Genomic DNA, 17,628 nt, shown 5'->3' with positions numbered 1-17,628 from the left:
CTGGTGGTGGTGGTGGTGGAGCTTGAAGGTTTCTTTCGGCTAGGGCTGCAACGACCCGTTCGTTGATCATGTCCTCAATCTGGGCTGCGGTAGGTGTGGTTCTTCCGTTGGCCATGGTATTCTAAACAAAAGTTTTGACTTAAGTCAAAATCCAGCATTCAATATGTAATAATATAGTATATAGTAACCAACATGGAATCAAAACATCACATGTTATTAAGTAATGCATCTAGGTACAAATACCACAGAATCATCATACAGTAATGTAAATAGAACATCGTGCAAGAATTAAATAACGCAAAGTTCCATTAATAATAATAAGTTCCATACATCTGAATAAGTCTGTACAATACATAAATAATACAAGAATCTACAACTAGATTACATCATGAAATCTAATACAAAAGTCCTACGGTGAAGGTGGGTGTAGGATGTCTAAAACCTGAGCCAACTGCTCCTCGAGCTCAGTAACCCGAGCTCGGAGGATTCCCACCTCCCTTGTCAATTCCTCGACAGTGAGAGTTGGTGGGGCAGGCGGTGCTGGCGGTGCAGGTGGGGCCGGTGGAGCGGATGGTGCTGGTGCTGAAGTAGATCGTCCAGCTCCAGATGTAGACGGTACGTCCCTAGATGGGAATGGTCCGTATCTAAATCTAGGCGGTACGGTTCCAGGAATAGTCAATACGTAACGGGGAACCTTACGTATCTGTGGGTCGGCAGGGTACGGCACAAGCCGCTTACGGGCAGTAACCCTCCGACGCCGACCAAAAGCGTCAGTGAAAGCACGACCTCCATTCACCCCTGGAATAACGGTGCCATCAGGATGGTACCGCTTCTTCGGCGGGGTGGAGGGTGCCTGTATAGGTATATCAGCAGGGTCCTCGTCGTCACTGGAGTCTGATGAAGAATCATCTGATGAAGAATCGACGGATGATGAGTCATCCGAATCATGTGGTGGTGACACGGGTGGCTCAACTGGCAGTCCGAAGGTGGCCAACATCTGTCTGTGTCTGCCTGGCGGAATCGGCACTAAACGTCCGTCGGGAGCGCGTCGGCAAGGCGTGCGCATATGGTTACAAAATGGCCCTTCTCCGAACTCCGCAGGAATCTCAATCCCACCGATGCGGGGCTGTGACCCAGAGGGTCCGGGAGCAGACGGAGCCGGAATCTCCGTACGGCCTAAGTGTCCATCGGAAGTAGCCACTGGGGCAGGTGTACTACTACTGGCTCCGGAAGTAGAAGCGCCGGGATCACTAATGGGTAGCGGGACCGGTGTATCGGCAGCAGCAGCAGGTGGGGCGACGGGGTCTGAGTCTGAACTGCCCAAAACTCTAGCAGGTGGAGCATCCGACATCTGAATAAGGAAAATAAATTTTCCATGTCAGTAAGTCATAAAGCAAGCACGTATTAGGCCAACAGTTTAAATCATGTATAACAATAAGTAGCATGGCAATAACAGCAAATCGTACGAAGGTAGCATGCAATCGAAAGCAAGTAATAGCATGCAGTAGTGAAATCATGTAGTAGCATACGTCATATAGCAGTAACAGTAAGCAGCAACATGCAGTAAGTTCAGCGGAAACACGTGTAGTGACCCGAACTTTTCCATGTTTATATATATTAATTGAGATTGATGTTTACATGATTAAATGTTTCCAACATGTTAAGCAATCAAACTTGTTAAGACTTGATTAATTGAAATAGGTTTCATATAGACAATTGACCACCCAAGTTGACCGGTGATTCACGAACGTTAAAACTTGTAAAAAAACTATATGATGACATATATATGGTTATATATATAGTTAACATGATATTATGATAAGTAAACATATCATTAAGTATATTAACAATGAACTACATATGTAAAAACAAGACTACTAACTTAATGATTTTGAAACGAGACATATATGTAACGTTTATCGTTGTAACGACATTTAATGTATATATATCATATTAAGAGATATTCGTACATCATAATATCATGATAATATAATAATTTAAAATCTCTTTTGTTATTATAAACATTGGGTTAACAACATTTAACAAGATCGTTAACCTAAAGGTTTCAAAACAACACTTACATGTAACGACTAACGATGACTTAACGACTCAGTTAAAATGTATATACATGTAGTGTTTTAATATGTATTTATACACTTTTGAAAGACTTCAATACACTTATCAAAATACTTCTACTTAACAAAAATGCTTACAATTACATTCTCGTTCAGTTTCATCAACAATTCTACTCGTATGCACCCGTATTCGTACTCGTACAATACACAGCTTTTAGATGTATGTACTATTGGTATATACACTCCAATGATCAGCTCTTAGCAGCCCATGTGAGTCACCTAACACATGTGGGAACCATCATTTGGCAACTAGCATGAAATATCTCATAAGATTACAAAAATATGAGTAATCATTCATGACTTATTTACATGAAAACAAAATTACATATCCTTTATATCTAATCCATACACCAACGACCAAAAACACCTACAAACACTTTCATTCTTCAATTTTCTTCATCTAATTGAACTCTCTCAAGTTCTATCTTCAAGTTCTAAGTGTTCTTCATAAATTCCAAAAGTTCTAGTTTCATAAAATCAAGAATACTTTCAAGTTTGCTAGCTCACTTCCAATCTTGTAAGGTGATCATCCAACCTCAAGAAATCTTTGTTTCTTATAGTAGGTTATCATTCTAATACAAGGTAATAATCATATTCAAACTTTGGTTCAATTTCTATAACTATAACAATCTTATTTCAAGTGATGATCTTACTTGAACTTGTTTTCGTGTCATGATTTTGCTTCAAGAACTTTGAGCCATCCAAGGATCCATTGAAGCTAGATCCATTTTTCTCTTTTCCAGTAGGTTCATCCAAGGAACTTAAGGTAGTAATGATGTTCATAACATCATTCGATTCATACATATAAAGCTATCTTATTCGAAGGTTTAAACTTGTAATCACTAGAACATAGTTTAGTTAATTCTAAACTTGTTCGCAAACAAAAGTTAATCCTTCTAACTTGACTTTTAAAATCAACTAAACACATGTTATATATCTATATGATATGCTAACTTAATGATTTAAAACCTGGAAACACAAAAAACACCGTAAAACCGGATTTACGCCGTCGTAGTAACACCGCGGGCTGTTTTGGGTTAGTTAATTAAAAACTATGATAAACTTTGATTTAAAAGTTGTTATTCTGAGAAAATGATTTTTATTATGAACATGAAACTATATCCAAAAATTATGGTTAAACTCAAAGTGGAAGTATGTTTTCTAAAATGGTCATCTAGACGTCGTTCTTTCGACTGAAATGACTACCTTTACAAAAACGACTTGTAACTTATTTTTCCGACTAGAAACCTATAATTTTTTTGTTTAGATTCATAAAATAGAGTTCAATATGAAACCATAGCAATTTGATTCACTCAAAACGGATTTAAAATGAAGAAGTTATGGGTAAAACAAGATTGGATAATTTTTCTCATTTTAGCTACGTGAAAATTGGTAACAAATCTATTCCAACCATAACTTAATCAACTTGTATTATATATTATGTAATCTTGAGATACCATAGACACGTATACAATGTTTCGACCTATCATGTCGACACATCTATATATATTTCGGAACAACCATAGACACTCTATATGTGAATGTTGGAGTTAGCTATACAGGGTTGAGGTTGATTCCAAAATATATATAGTTTGAGTTGTGATCAATACTGAGATACGTATACACTGGGTCGTGGATTGATTCAAGATAATATTTATCGATTTATTTCTGTACATCTAACTGTGGACAACTAGTTGTAGGTTACTAACGAGGACAGCTGACTTAATAAACTTAAAACATCAAAATATATTAAAAGTGTTGTAAATATATTTTGAACATACTTTGATATATATGTATATATTGTTATAGGTTCGTGAATCAACCAGTGGCCAAGTCTTACTTCCCGACGAAGTAAAAATCTGTGAAATTGAGTTATAGTCCCACTTTTAAAATCTAATATTTTTGGGATGAGAATACATGCAGGTTTTATAAATGATTTACAAAATAGACACAAGTACGTGAAACTACATTCTATGGTTGAATTATCGAAATCGAATATGCCCCTTTTTATTAAGTCTGGTAATCTAAGAATTAGGGAACAGACACCCTAATTGACGCGAATCCTAAAGATAGATCTATTGGGCCTAACAAACCCCATCCAAAGTACCGGATGCTTTAGTACTTTGAAATTTATATCATATCCGAAGGGTGTCCCGGAATGATGGGGCTATTCTTATATATGCATCTTGTTATTGTCGGTTACCAGGTGTTCACCATATGAATGATTTTTATCTCTATGTATGGGATGTGTATTGAAATATGAAATCTTGTGGTCTATTGTTACGATTTGATATATATAGGTTAAACCTATAACTCACCAACATTTTTGTTGACGTTTTAAGCATGTTTATTCTCAGGTGATTATTAAGAGCTTCCGCTGTCGCATACTTAAATAAGGACAAGATTTGGAGTCCATGCTTGTATGATATTGTGTAAAAACTGCATTCAAGAAACTTATTTTGTTGTAACATATTTGTATTGTAAACCATTATGTAATGGTCGTGTGTAAACAGGATATTTTAGATTATCATTATTTGATAATCTACGTAAAGCTTTTTAAACTTTTATTGATGAAATAAAGGTTATGGTTTGTTTAAAAATGAATGCAGTCTTTGAAAAAACGTCTCATATAGAGGTCAAAACCTCGCAACGAAATCAATTAATATGGAACGTTTTTAATCAATAAGAACGGGACATTTCAGTTGGTATCAGAGCGTTGGTCTTAGAGAACCAGAAAATTTGCATTAGTGTGTCTTATCGAGTTTGTTAGGATGCATTAGTGAGTCTGGACTTCGACCGTGTTTTCTTTAAAAATGATTGCTTAACATTTTTGTTGGAAACTATATATTTTTAACATATGAATATTATGTGATATATTAATCTCTTAACGTGTTTGATATTATGTGATAGATGTCTACCTCTAGAACAAGTCCCATTGACTCACCTAATAATAATGAAGAGTCAAATGTAAATTGGAATGATTTGTGGACTGATTCACAAGTTCCCGAAGAGGAACCGGAAGAAGAGTCGGAACCGGAAGAAGAATCGGAACCGGAAGAAGAATCGGAACCGGATGAAGAAATAGAACCGGTGGGGGAAATAATAAAACGGTTAAGTAAAAGAAAATCCTCAACCAACCGACCAAAGTTAATTATGGTCAATGGTGTTTCCGCCAAGGAAGCAAAATATTGGGAGGATTACCAATTCTCCGATGAATCGGATTCCGACGAGAATTCCGATGATGTTATAGAAATTACCCCAACTGAATTTAAAAAGGCAAAAGAAAATAATAAGGGAAAGGGCATAAAAATAGAGAAATCTAATTCCAACCCCGATGAACTTTATATGTATCGTCAACCCCCGAAGTCCTTAAGTTGTAACAATGACCCGGGAACCTCTAAACCACCAGGTTTTTCTAAACCAATGTGGACAACGACGGCTCGTATTAGGGGAACATCATATATCCCTAGAAACTTGGCAAAACGAACCAAAACCGAAGAAGAAGAAACGAGCGAGTCGGAATAAGATAGTTGTATTCGTGTGGTGTAATATATGGAATATAGTGTTCTTATGCTTTATGATATATGTAAAAAAAATTGCTTGTATTAATAAGTATTTTTTTTTATGAATCTAACTCTTGTCTATTTTACAGTTTAAAAACACAAAATGGATAGACAACCCAATATTTTAAGAGACCTACCCGGAGACATGATTGATGAAATCTTGTCTAGAGTCGGCCAGAATTCTTCGGCACAACTATTTAAGGCGAGATCAGTTTGTAAGACATTCGAAGAACGTTCCAAGAATGTCTTGGTTTATAAGAGACTTTCGTTTGAAAGATGGGGGATATCACATTGGGAAACCCATAAGTTACGATGTGTTTACTTTGACGCATATATTGCGGGGAACCCAAATGCTATTTTACGCAACGGGTTAAGAAATTATTTTGACTCAATATATCCGAATATTGGACTTCGTGATTTAGAAAAAGCAGCTAACATGCAACATAAAGAAGCATGTTATGCTTACGGATTAGTAATGTTCGCTTCTCACCAAAGTGAGAACAAGAACATCGGGCTACAACTATTAAACAAAACGTTTCCACAAGTGACGGAGTCGGTAATTGGGGTAAGAAATGAGGTTTTTAGATTATTACGGGACTGTTGGACATTACGTAACCCTCGTCCCTTTGATGACGTTACAACACGCTGTCTTATCAACGGCCATAACGGTTATGTTGCACAAGACCAAGGATGGGAAGTAGTCCTAGTAAAACCAGAATGCATGACTTGTTTCTGGACGTATGAATTACGTGTCTTTATTGCCTTTGCTGAATGACTTGTGTACTAGCTAGAATTGTCTTCACAACTATCTTGTATCAAAGTTATTGTGTGCTATATTTCATTCTTTATGTAAAATAAGCGGTATTGTAAGTTTGTAAAATATTGTATAAAAGTTTGAACGCGAAATATTATTATAATCAGTTTTTCATATAGAATTGTAGTAGTTGAATTGTATATTAGCTACTAAGTATGAACTTAACGGGTAGGTACTACCCGAATTTAAACTTATAAAACGCTAATATGAAGAAAAAGCTTTTATAAATGAGTTCATATTATGCTACGAAATACTATTAACTACTCTTAATATTCTGTATGATTAACTTGTTACATTTAACTATTTTGAAGGAAATGGCACCGACTACTCGACACACCATGAATATGAATGAAGAGGAATTCCGTACTTTTCTAGCTTCAAACATAGCCGCAGTACAGGCTGCGCTACATACCAACAATAACCTTGGATCTAGCAGTACAGGAAATCGTGTAGGATGCACCTACAAAGAATTCACTGCCTGCAAACCTTTGGAATTTGATGGAACCGAAGGACCGATCGGATTGAAACGGTGGACCGAGAAGGTTGAATCGGTGTTTGCCATAAGTAAGTGTACTGAAGAGGACAAAGTGAAGTACGCTACGCATACCTTCACAGGTTCTGCGTTAACATGGTGGAATACCTATCTAGAGCAAGTGGGACAAGATGATGCGTACGCACTACCGTGGTCAGCATTCAAGCACTTGATGAACGAGAAGTACCGTCCCAGAACCGAGGTCAATAAGCTCAAGACAGAACTTAGAGGGTTACGAACCCAAGGATTTGATATTACCACGTACGAAAGACGATTCACAGAATTGTGCCTATTGTGTCCGGGAGCATTCGAAGATGAGGAAGAGAAGATCGACGCGTTTGTGAAAGGATTACCGGAAAGAATCCAAGAAGATATAAGTTCACACGAGCCCGCCTCCATACAACAGGCATGTAGAATGGCTCACAAACTAGTGAACCAGATTGAAGAAAGAATTAAAGAACAGACTGCTGAAGAGGCCAATGTGAAGCAAGTCAAAAGAAAGTGGGAGGAAAACGGTGATAAGAATCACCAATACAACAACAGCAATTACAACAATAATCGCAACAATTATCCCAACAATCGTAACATCAATCGCAACTACAACAAACGGCCCAACAACAACAACAACAACAACAGCAACTACAACAATCATCCCAACAACAATAATAACCGCAACAACAACAACAATCAGAAGCAACTATGCCAAAGGTGTGAAAAGAATCACTCGGGGTTCTGCACCAAATTTTGCAACAAGTGTAAAAGAAATGGTCATAGCGCGGCGAAGTGTGAGGTCTACGGACCAGGGGTTAATAGAACGAAAGGAACAAATGGTGTCGGAACGAGTAATGGCGGAGCAAGTAGTGTCGGAGCAAGTTATGCCAATGTAGTTTGTTATAAATGTGGAAAACCAGGCCACATTATTAGAAATTGCCCGAACCAGGAGAACACGAATGGACAAGGCCGTGGAAGAGTTTTCAATATTAATGCGGTAGAGGCACTGGAAGACCCGGAGCTTGTTACGGGTACGTTTCTTATTGACAATAAATCTGCTTACGTTTTATTTGATTCGGGTGCGGATAGAAGCTATATGAGTAGAGATTTTTGTGCTAAATTAAGTTGTCCATTGACGCCTTTGGATAGTAAATTTTTACTCGAATTAGCAAATGGTAAATTAATTTCAGCAGATAATATATGTAGGAATCGAGAAATTAAACTGGTTAGCGAAACATTTAAGATTGATTTGATACCAGTAGAGTTAGGGAGTTTTGATGTGATAATCGGTATGGACTGGTTGAAAGAAGTGAAAGCGGAGATCGTTTGTTACAAAAATGCAATTCGCATTATACGAGAAAAAGGAAAACCCTTAATGGTGTACGGAGAAAAGGGCAACACGAAGCTACATCTTATTAGTAATTTGAAGGCACAAAAACTAATAAGAAAAGGTTGCTATGCTGTTCTAGCACACGTCGAGAAAGTACAAACTGAAGAAAAGAGCATCAATGATGTTCCCATTGCAAAAGAATTTCCCGATGTATTTCCGAAAGAATTACCGGGATTACCCCCACATCGATCCGTTGAATTTCAAATAGATCTTGTACCAGGAGCTGCACCAATAGCTCGTGCTCCTTACAGACTCGCACCCAGCGAGATGAAAGAACTGCAAAGCCAATTACAAGAACTTTTAGAGCGTGGTTTCATTCGACCAAGCACATCACCGTGGGGAGCTCCTGTTTTGTTTGTCAAGAAGAAAGATGGTACATTCAGGTTGTGTATCGACTACCGAGAGTTGAACAAACTTACCATCAAGAACCGCTACCCACTACCGAGAATCGACGACTTATTTGATCAACTACAAGGCTCGTCTGTTTATTCAAAGATTGACTTACGTTCCGGGTATCATCAAATGCGGGTGAAAGAAGATGATATTCCAAAGACTGCTTTCAGAACACGTTACGGTCATTACGAGTTTATGGTCATGCCGTTTGGTTTAACTAATGCACCAGCTGTGTTCATGGACCTTATGAACCGAGTGTGTGGACCATACCTTGACAAGTTTGTCATTGTTTTCATTGATGACATACTTATTTACTCAAAGAATGACCATGAACACGGTGAACATTTGAGAAAGGTGTTAGGAGTATTGAGGAAGGAAGAATTGTACGCTAAGTTTTCAAAGTGTGCATTTTGGTTGGAAGAAGTTCAATTCCTCGGTCACATAGTGAACAAAGAAGGTATTAAGGTGGATCCGGCAAAGATAGAAACTGTTGAAAAGTGGGAAACCCCGAAAACTCCGAAACACATACGCCAGTTTTTAGGACTAGCTGGTTACTACAGAAGGTTCATCCAAGACTTTTCCAGAATAGCAAAACCCTTGACTGCATTAACGCATAAAGGGAAGAAATTTGAATGGAATGATGAACAAGAGAAAGCGTTTCAGTTATTGAAGAAAAAGCTAACTACGGCACCTATATTGTCATTGCCTGAAGGGAATGATGATTTTGTGATTTATTGTGACGCATCAAAGCAAGGTCTCGGTTGTGTATTAATGCAACGAATGAAGGTGATTGCTTATGCGTCTAGACAATTGAAGATTCACGAACAAAATTATACGACGCATGATTTGGAATTAGGCGCGGTTGTTTTTGCATTAAAGACTTGGAGGCACTACTTATATGGGGTCAAAAGTATTATATATACCGACCACAAAAGTCTTCAACACATATTTAATCAGAAACAACTGAATATGAGGCAGCGTAGGTGGATTGAATTATTGAATGATTACGACTTTGAGATTCGTTACCACCCGGGGAAGGCAAATGTGGTAGCCGATGCCTTGAGCAGGAAGGACAGAGAAACCATTCGAGTAAAATCTATGAATATAATGATTCATAATAACCTTACTACTCAAATAAAGGAGGCGCAACAAGGAGTTTTAAAAGAGGGAAATTTAAAGGATGAAATACCCAAAGGATCGGAGAAGCATCTTAATATTCGGGAAGACGGAACCCGGTTTAGGGCTGAAAGGATTTGGGTACCAAAATTTGGAGATATGAGAGAAATGGTACTTAGAGAAGCTCATAAAACCAGATACTCAATACATCCTGGAACGGGGAAGATGTACAAGGATCTCAAGAAACATTTTTGGTGGCCGGGTATGAAAGCCGATGTTGCTAGATACGTGGGAGAATGTTTGACGTGTTCTAAGGTCAAAGCTGAGCATCAGAAACCATCAGGTCTACTTCAACAACCCGAAATCCCGGAATGGAAATGGGAAAACATTACCATGGATTTCATCACTAAATTGCCAAGGACTGCAAGTGGTTTTGATACTATTTGGGTAATAGTTGATCGTCTCACCAAATCAGCACACTTCCTGCCAATAAGAGAAGATGACAAGATGGAGAAGTTAGCACGACTGTATTTGAAGGAAGTCATCTCCAGACATGGAATACCAATCTCTATTATCTCTGATAGGGATGGCAGATTTATTTCAAGATTCTGGCAGACATTACAGCAAGCATTAGGAACTCGTCTAGACATGAGTACTGCCTATCATCCACAAACTGATGGGCAGAGCGAAAGGACGATACAAATGCTTGAAGACATGCTACGAGCATGTGTTATTGATTTCGGAAACAGTTGGGATCGACATCTACCGTTAGCAGAATTTTCCTACAACAACAGCTACCATTCAAGCATTGAGATGGCGCCGTTTGAAGCACTTTATGGTAGAAAGTGCAGGTCTCCGATTTGTTGGAGTGAAGTGGGGGATAGACAGATTACGGGTCCGGAGATTATACAAGAAACTACCGAGAAGATCATCCAAATTCAACAACGGTTGAAAACCGCCCAAAGTCGACAAAAGAGCTACGCTGACATTAAAAGAAAAGATATAGAATTTGAAATTGGAGAGATGGTCATGCTTAAAGTTGCACCTTGGAAAGGCGTCGTTCGATTTGGTAAACGAGGGAAATTAAATCCAAGGTATATTGGACCATTCAAGATTATTGATCGTGTCGGACCAGTAGCTTACCGACTTGAGTTACCTCAACAACTCGCGGCTGTACATAACACTTTCCACGTCTCGAATTTGAAGAAATGTTTTGCTAAAGAAGATCTCACTATTCCGTTAGATGAAATCCAAATCAACGAAAAACTTCAATTCATCGAAGAACCCGTCGAAATAATAGATCGTGAGGTTAAAAGACTTAAGCAAAACAAGATACCAATTGTTAAGGTTCGATGGAATGCTCGTAGAGGACCCGAGTTCACCTGGGAGCGTGAAGATCAGATGAAGAAGAAATACCCGCATCTATTTCCAGAAGATTCGTCAACACCTTCAACAGCTTAAAATTTCGGGACGAAATTTATTTAACGGGTAGGTACTGTAGTGACCCGAACTTTTCCATGTTTATATATATTAATTGAGATTGATGTTTACATGATTAAATGTTTCCAACATGTTAAGCAATCAAACTTGTTAAGACTTGATTAATTGAAATAGGTTTCATATAGACAATTGACCACCCAAGTTGACCGGTGATTCACGAACGTTAAAACTTGTAAAAAAACTATATGATGACATATATATGGTTATATATATAGTTAACATGATATTATGATAAGTAAACATATCATTAATTATATTAACAATGAACTACATATGTAAAAACAAGACTACTAACTTAATGATTTTGAAACGAGACATATATGTAACGTTTATCGTTGTAACGACATTTAATGTATATATATCATATTAAGGGATATTCGTACATCATAATATCATGATAATATAATAATTTAAAATCTCTTTTGTTATTATAAACATTGGGTTAACAACATTTAACAAGATCGTTAACCTAAAGGTTTCAAAACAACACTTACATGTAACGACTAACGATGACTTAACGACTCAGTTAAAATGTATATACATGTAGTGTTTTAATATGTATTTATACACTTTTGAAAGACTTCAATACACTTATCAAAATACTTCTACTTAACAAAAATGCTTACAATTACATTCTCGTTCAGTTTCATCAACAATTCTACTCGTATGCACCCGTATTCGTACTCGTACAATACACAGCTTTTAGATGTATGTACTATTGGTATATACACTCCAATGATCAGCTCTTAGCAGCCCATGTGAGTCACCTAACACATGTGGGAACCATCATTTGGCAACTAGCATGAAATATCTCATAAGATTACAAAAATATGAGTAATCATTCATGACTTATTTACATGAAAACAAAATTACATATCCTTTATATCTAATCCATACACCAACGACCAAAAACACCTACAAACACTTTCATTCTTCAATTTTCTTCATCTAATTGAACTCTCTCAAGTTCTATCTTCAAGTTCTAAGTGTTCTTCATAAATTCCAAAAGTTCTAGTTTCATAAAATCAAGAATACTTTCAAGTTTGCTAGCTCACTTCCAATCTTGTAAGGTGATCATCCAACCTCAAGAAATCTTTGTTTCTTATAGTAGGTTATCATTCTAATACAAGGTAATAATCATATTCAAACTTTGGTTCAATTTCTATAACTATAACAATCTTATTTCAAGTGATGATCTTACTTGAACTTGTTTTCGTGTCATGATTTTGCTTCAAGAACTTTGAGCCATCCAAGGATCCATTGAAGCTAGATCCATTTTTCTCTTTTCCAGTAGGTTCATCCAAGGAACTTAAGGTAGTAATGATGTTCATAACATCATTCGATTCATACATATAAAGCTATCTTATTCGAAGGTTTAAACTTGTAATCACTAGAACATAGTTTAGTTAATTCTAAACTTGTTCGCAAACAAAAGTTAATCCTTCTAACTTGACTTTTAAAATCAACTAAAAACATGTTATATATATATATGATATGCTAACTTAATGATTTAAAATCTGGAAACACGAAAAACACCGTAAAACCGGATTTACGCCGTCGTAGTAACACCGCGGGCTGTTTTGGGTTAGTTAATTAAAAACTATGATAAACTTTGATTTAAAAGTTGTTATTCTGAGAAAATGATTTTTATTATGAACATGAAACTATATCCAAAAATTATGGTTAAACTCAAAGTGGAAGTATGTTTTCTAAAATGGTCATCTAGACGTCGTTCTTTCGACTGAAATGACTACCTTTACAAAAACGACTTGTAACTTATTTTTCCGACTAGAAACCTATACTTTTTTTGTTTAGATTCATAAAATAGAGTTCAATATGAAACCATAGCAATTTGATTCACTCAAAACGGATTTAAAATGAAGAAGTTATGGGTAAAACAAGATTGGATAATTTTTCTCATTTTAGCTACGTGAAAATTGGTAACAAATCTATTCCAACCATAACTTAATCAACTTGTATTATATATTATGTAATCTTGAGATACCATAGACACGTATACAATGTTTCGACCTATCATGTCGACACATCTATATATATTTCGGAACAACCATAGACACTCTATATGTGAATGTTGGAGTTAGCTATACAGGGTTGAGGTTGATTCCAAAATATATATAGTTTGAGTTGTGATCAATACTGAGATACGTATACACTGGGTCGTGGATTGATTCAAGATAATATTTATCGATTTATTTCTGTACATCTAACTGTGGACAACTAGTTGTAGGTTACTAACGAGGACAGCTGACTTAATAAACTTAAAACATCAAAATATATTAAAAGTGTTGTAAATATATTTTGAACATACTTTGATATATATGTATATATTGTTATAGGTTCGTGAATCAACCAGTGGCCAAGTCTTACTTCCCGACGAAGTAAAAATCTGTGAAAGTGAGTTATAGTCCCACTTTTAAAATCTAATATTTTTGGGATGAGAATACATGCAGGTTTTATAAATGATTTACAAAATAGACACAAGTACGTGAAACTACATTCTATGGTTGAATTATCGAAATCGAATATGCCCCTTTTTATTAAGTCTGGTAATCTAAGAATTAGGGAACAGACACCCTAATTGACGCGAATCCTAAAGATAGATCTATTGGGCCTAACAAACCCCATCCAAAGTACCGGATGCTTTAGTACTTCGAAATTTATATCATATCCGAAGGGTGTCCCAGAATGATGGGGCTATTCTTATATATGCATCTTGTTATTGTCGGTTACCAGGTGTTCACCATATGAATGATTTTTATCTCTATGTATGGGATGTGTATTGAAATATGAAATCTTGTGGTCTATTGTTACGATTTGATATATATAGGTTAAACCTATAACTCACCAACATTTTTGTTGACGTTTTAAGCATGTTTATTCTCAGGTGATTATTAAGAGCTTCCGCTGTCGCATACTTAAATAAGGACAAGATTTGGAGTCCATGCTTGTATGATATTGTGTAAAAACTGCATTCAAGAAACTTATTTTGTTGTAACATATTTGTATTGTAAACCATTATGTAATGGTCGTGTGTAAACAGGATATTTTAGATTATCATTATTTGATAATCTACGTAAAGCTTTTTAAACTTTTATTGATGAAATAAAGGTTATGGTTTGTTTAAAAATGAATGCAGTCTTTGAAAAAACGTCTCATATAGAGGTCAAAACCTCGCAACGAAATCAATTAATATGGAACATTTTTAATCAATAAGAACGGGACATTTCAACACGTAAACTAGCAAGTTGTAGATTAGTCCTATTAGTGAATCCTACTCGTGTCGGTCTTAGACTCACTAATGCAACCTAATTCCCTACAACCAATGCTCTGATACCAAATGTGATGCCCCGTACAAAACCATCGTGTACGAATCATCAACAACAGGATCATTACAAGGTTAAGTACTATATGATGTAATTAAAGAAGTTGCATTCACGATAAAAAGGTGATGTCATAACCGACATCAAATGTTTTACATTTCAAAAGCATGCTTCACTAAGTAGAAGCAAATAATAAGTGTATGTGACCACAACGGTCGTTACAAGTCATAGTTCCAAAGTACGAATGTTTGAATGCAAAATAAAGTAGTTCATGCGATAGCAACTCTAAGCAGCGGGTGTCTACAGCACGACTAGTACACAGCGGAAGCTAACCTCAAGCACCTGAGAAAAACATGCTTAAAAACGTCAACACAAAGGTTGGTGAGCTATAGTTTAAGTATAACAGTAAGTAAGGTAGGCCACGAGATTTCAGTGCTACAAAGAGCGTTTCAAAATAGTATGATAAAGTATATGTTAACCGTGGGAACTTGGTAACTAACTTAACGTTTATACCCCCTGAAAGTACACTTGGCAAGTGTGTATGTCTACAAAGTATTAAACACTCATTAAATGCTAGCGCGACTAGCCCGAGTGGGGATGTCAAACCCTAAGGATCCATATCTAAGATTCGCGTTCACGGTTCAAAAACCAATGATTAAACGTTATCGAGCTAAAGGGAATGTTTATGCCGTTGTATAACCCACACATATATAAGTTTAAGTACTCGTGCCTAGTATGTAAAACATAAAATCCGCATGTATTCTCAGTTCCCAAAATAAGTTAAAGTAAAAAGGGAATACTATAACTCACAATGATAATGTAGTTGTAATGTCGAGTCGGGAAAAGTGTGCAAGTAATTGGTCCGAAGGTCCTCAACCTAAGGCAAATAGTGCTAAGTCATTAAATCGTCTTAATAGGTTTAAAAGTATGTATTTAAGGTCATAAAGGTCATCATCATTCATCATCAAACAAAAGGCGTAAAGTAGGTTTCGTTTATGGAAGTAGTTTAAAACAAAGGCTGACTTCGATCAGTCACCACGGCCTCAACCCTTACTGAATTAAGGTGAGACCAGTGGCCATGGCTTCGTATATGAGTCCCTTAAGTGTGGTAAAATTTTCAGAAGCAAACTCGTCTTTTTTTGACCGTGGCGACGGTCTAAGTGCGAGTAGGTCAGAAATTTCTGCACAACGTTAAAAGGACATAGTGACGATCGGAGGGCCATAAATCCTAAACCGTAACTCGGATTAAGACGAGTCCTATATGAAAAGTTATCTACTCAAAAAGATCTATTTGAAAATCATATTTAGAACAGCCCAGGTCTACTGGTATGTTACAGAAACAGCAGGTCAGTAGGTTTTGGACAGAAACAGTAAGTTTAGGTAAGTTCCGGTGGTCTTGGTGCTTGATGTTCATCATGGTTCTCGTCCTTGATGCATATAGCTTCAAGTGTACAACTCATTGATGTGTATACATCATCTTGACCAAGGTTTGACCATCATAACCCAAGTGCAAGTCTAAGACATGAAGCACAGCTCACTTAAGAGTTGTATGAAGTTTGATGAACCAAAGTTAGATCAAAGTCTTAGTTCTAACATATACATGAACTTTAAAGCTAATAACAAGTTACAAACTTGAAAGTAAACTAATTAATCAAGATCTTAAGATGTAGAACATAGTTCTTAGTTAGATCTTGAAGATCCAAGACCCAAAAGTCTAGATCAAGCATAAGTATACAAAGTTATTTTTAAAGAAAACTTATTTGTGTGTTCTTGAACTTTTCAAAGTTAACCTTTAGTTCAAGATTAATGAGATCAAGACTAACTTGTAGTACTTGACCATTTAAACTAATTACATGAAATTAAAGTGCATAAAATGAAGTGATAAACTAAGTAAACAAGTAACTTATTCATGGTTGTTCATACTTTAAAGATTCAAACCAAAGTTTGATCTTTAGAAAGTAAACTTTAAAGTTTACTTCATGAACTTCAAGTATGAATTTAACAACTATGAACTTACGAACTTTGAAACAATAAAAGTAGAATCATAAACTAGTAAGTTTATGTTCTTGTGTTCTTGATAAATACAAGATATTATGAAGAATCAAACTAGTAAGTTTGATCTTGTAACTAGTAAAGAATAACTAACAATTACATGTAACAAACTAACAACAAGTAATCAAACTACAAATAACAAAAGATGATGATGATTGTGGGGTGTTTGAATTCGGTTTTCATCAAGAAAGAAAAGAAGAACAAGTTGTTCAAAACACTTACAAGATAGAGAGAAAAATGAGAGAGAAAAGAGAGAAAAATGTGTGCAAGTAAGTGTGTGTAGTTAATGAGAGAATGTGAGTGAAGTAGTAAGTAAAAAAAAAAAGATTTGAATCCTCTCCACCCATGGTAAAATCACAGCTGGCTGCAGCAGAATAAAGAGGGGGGAGGGAGTGTTCAATGGTTACTCATGTGTTAAAGCTTCTAAAGTTGGTTAAAAGGATGGTTTACATGGGGATTAAGTGCAACTAGATTCCAATTCTTTCAAACTAACAAGTTACACTTAAAATGATACTTACAAGTATTACTTACATATCTAGATGGGCTAACTAGTTCAACTAAGGAGTGTAGGGTGAGCTTTATAAGCCCGTGTTCAATTAAAAGCTCAAGTTGTGTGTAATTAACAAATGAATCCAAATAAAGCCCATGTAACTAACTAATCACCATAGTTAATTAAAATGATTAATAAAATTAATCATGAATGTAAATAATATCTAAAAATATTATTCGTGAAAGTTTCGGGTGTCACAAAGACGTTTCGGGCAATTAAAGTCAAGTTCGGGCAATCATGGCAACATGTAA

The sequence above is a fragment of the Rutidosis leptorrhynchoides genome, chromosome 6 (assembly GCF_046630445.1).
Source record: "Rutidosis leptorrhynchoides isolate AG116_Rl617_1_P2 chromosome 6, CSIRO_AGI_Rlap_v1, whole genome shotgun sequence".
In the NCBI taxonomy this organism is placed as follows: domain Eukaryota; kingdom Viridiplantae; phylum Streptophyta; class Magnoliopsida; order Asterales; family Asteraceae; genus Rutidosis; species Rutidosis leptorrhynchoides.
The sequence above is the reverse complement of the archived record's forward strand: the minus strand, read 5'-3'. Positions refer to the sequence as shown.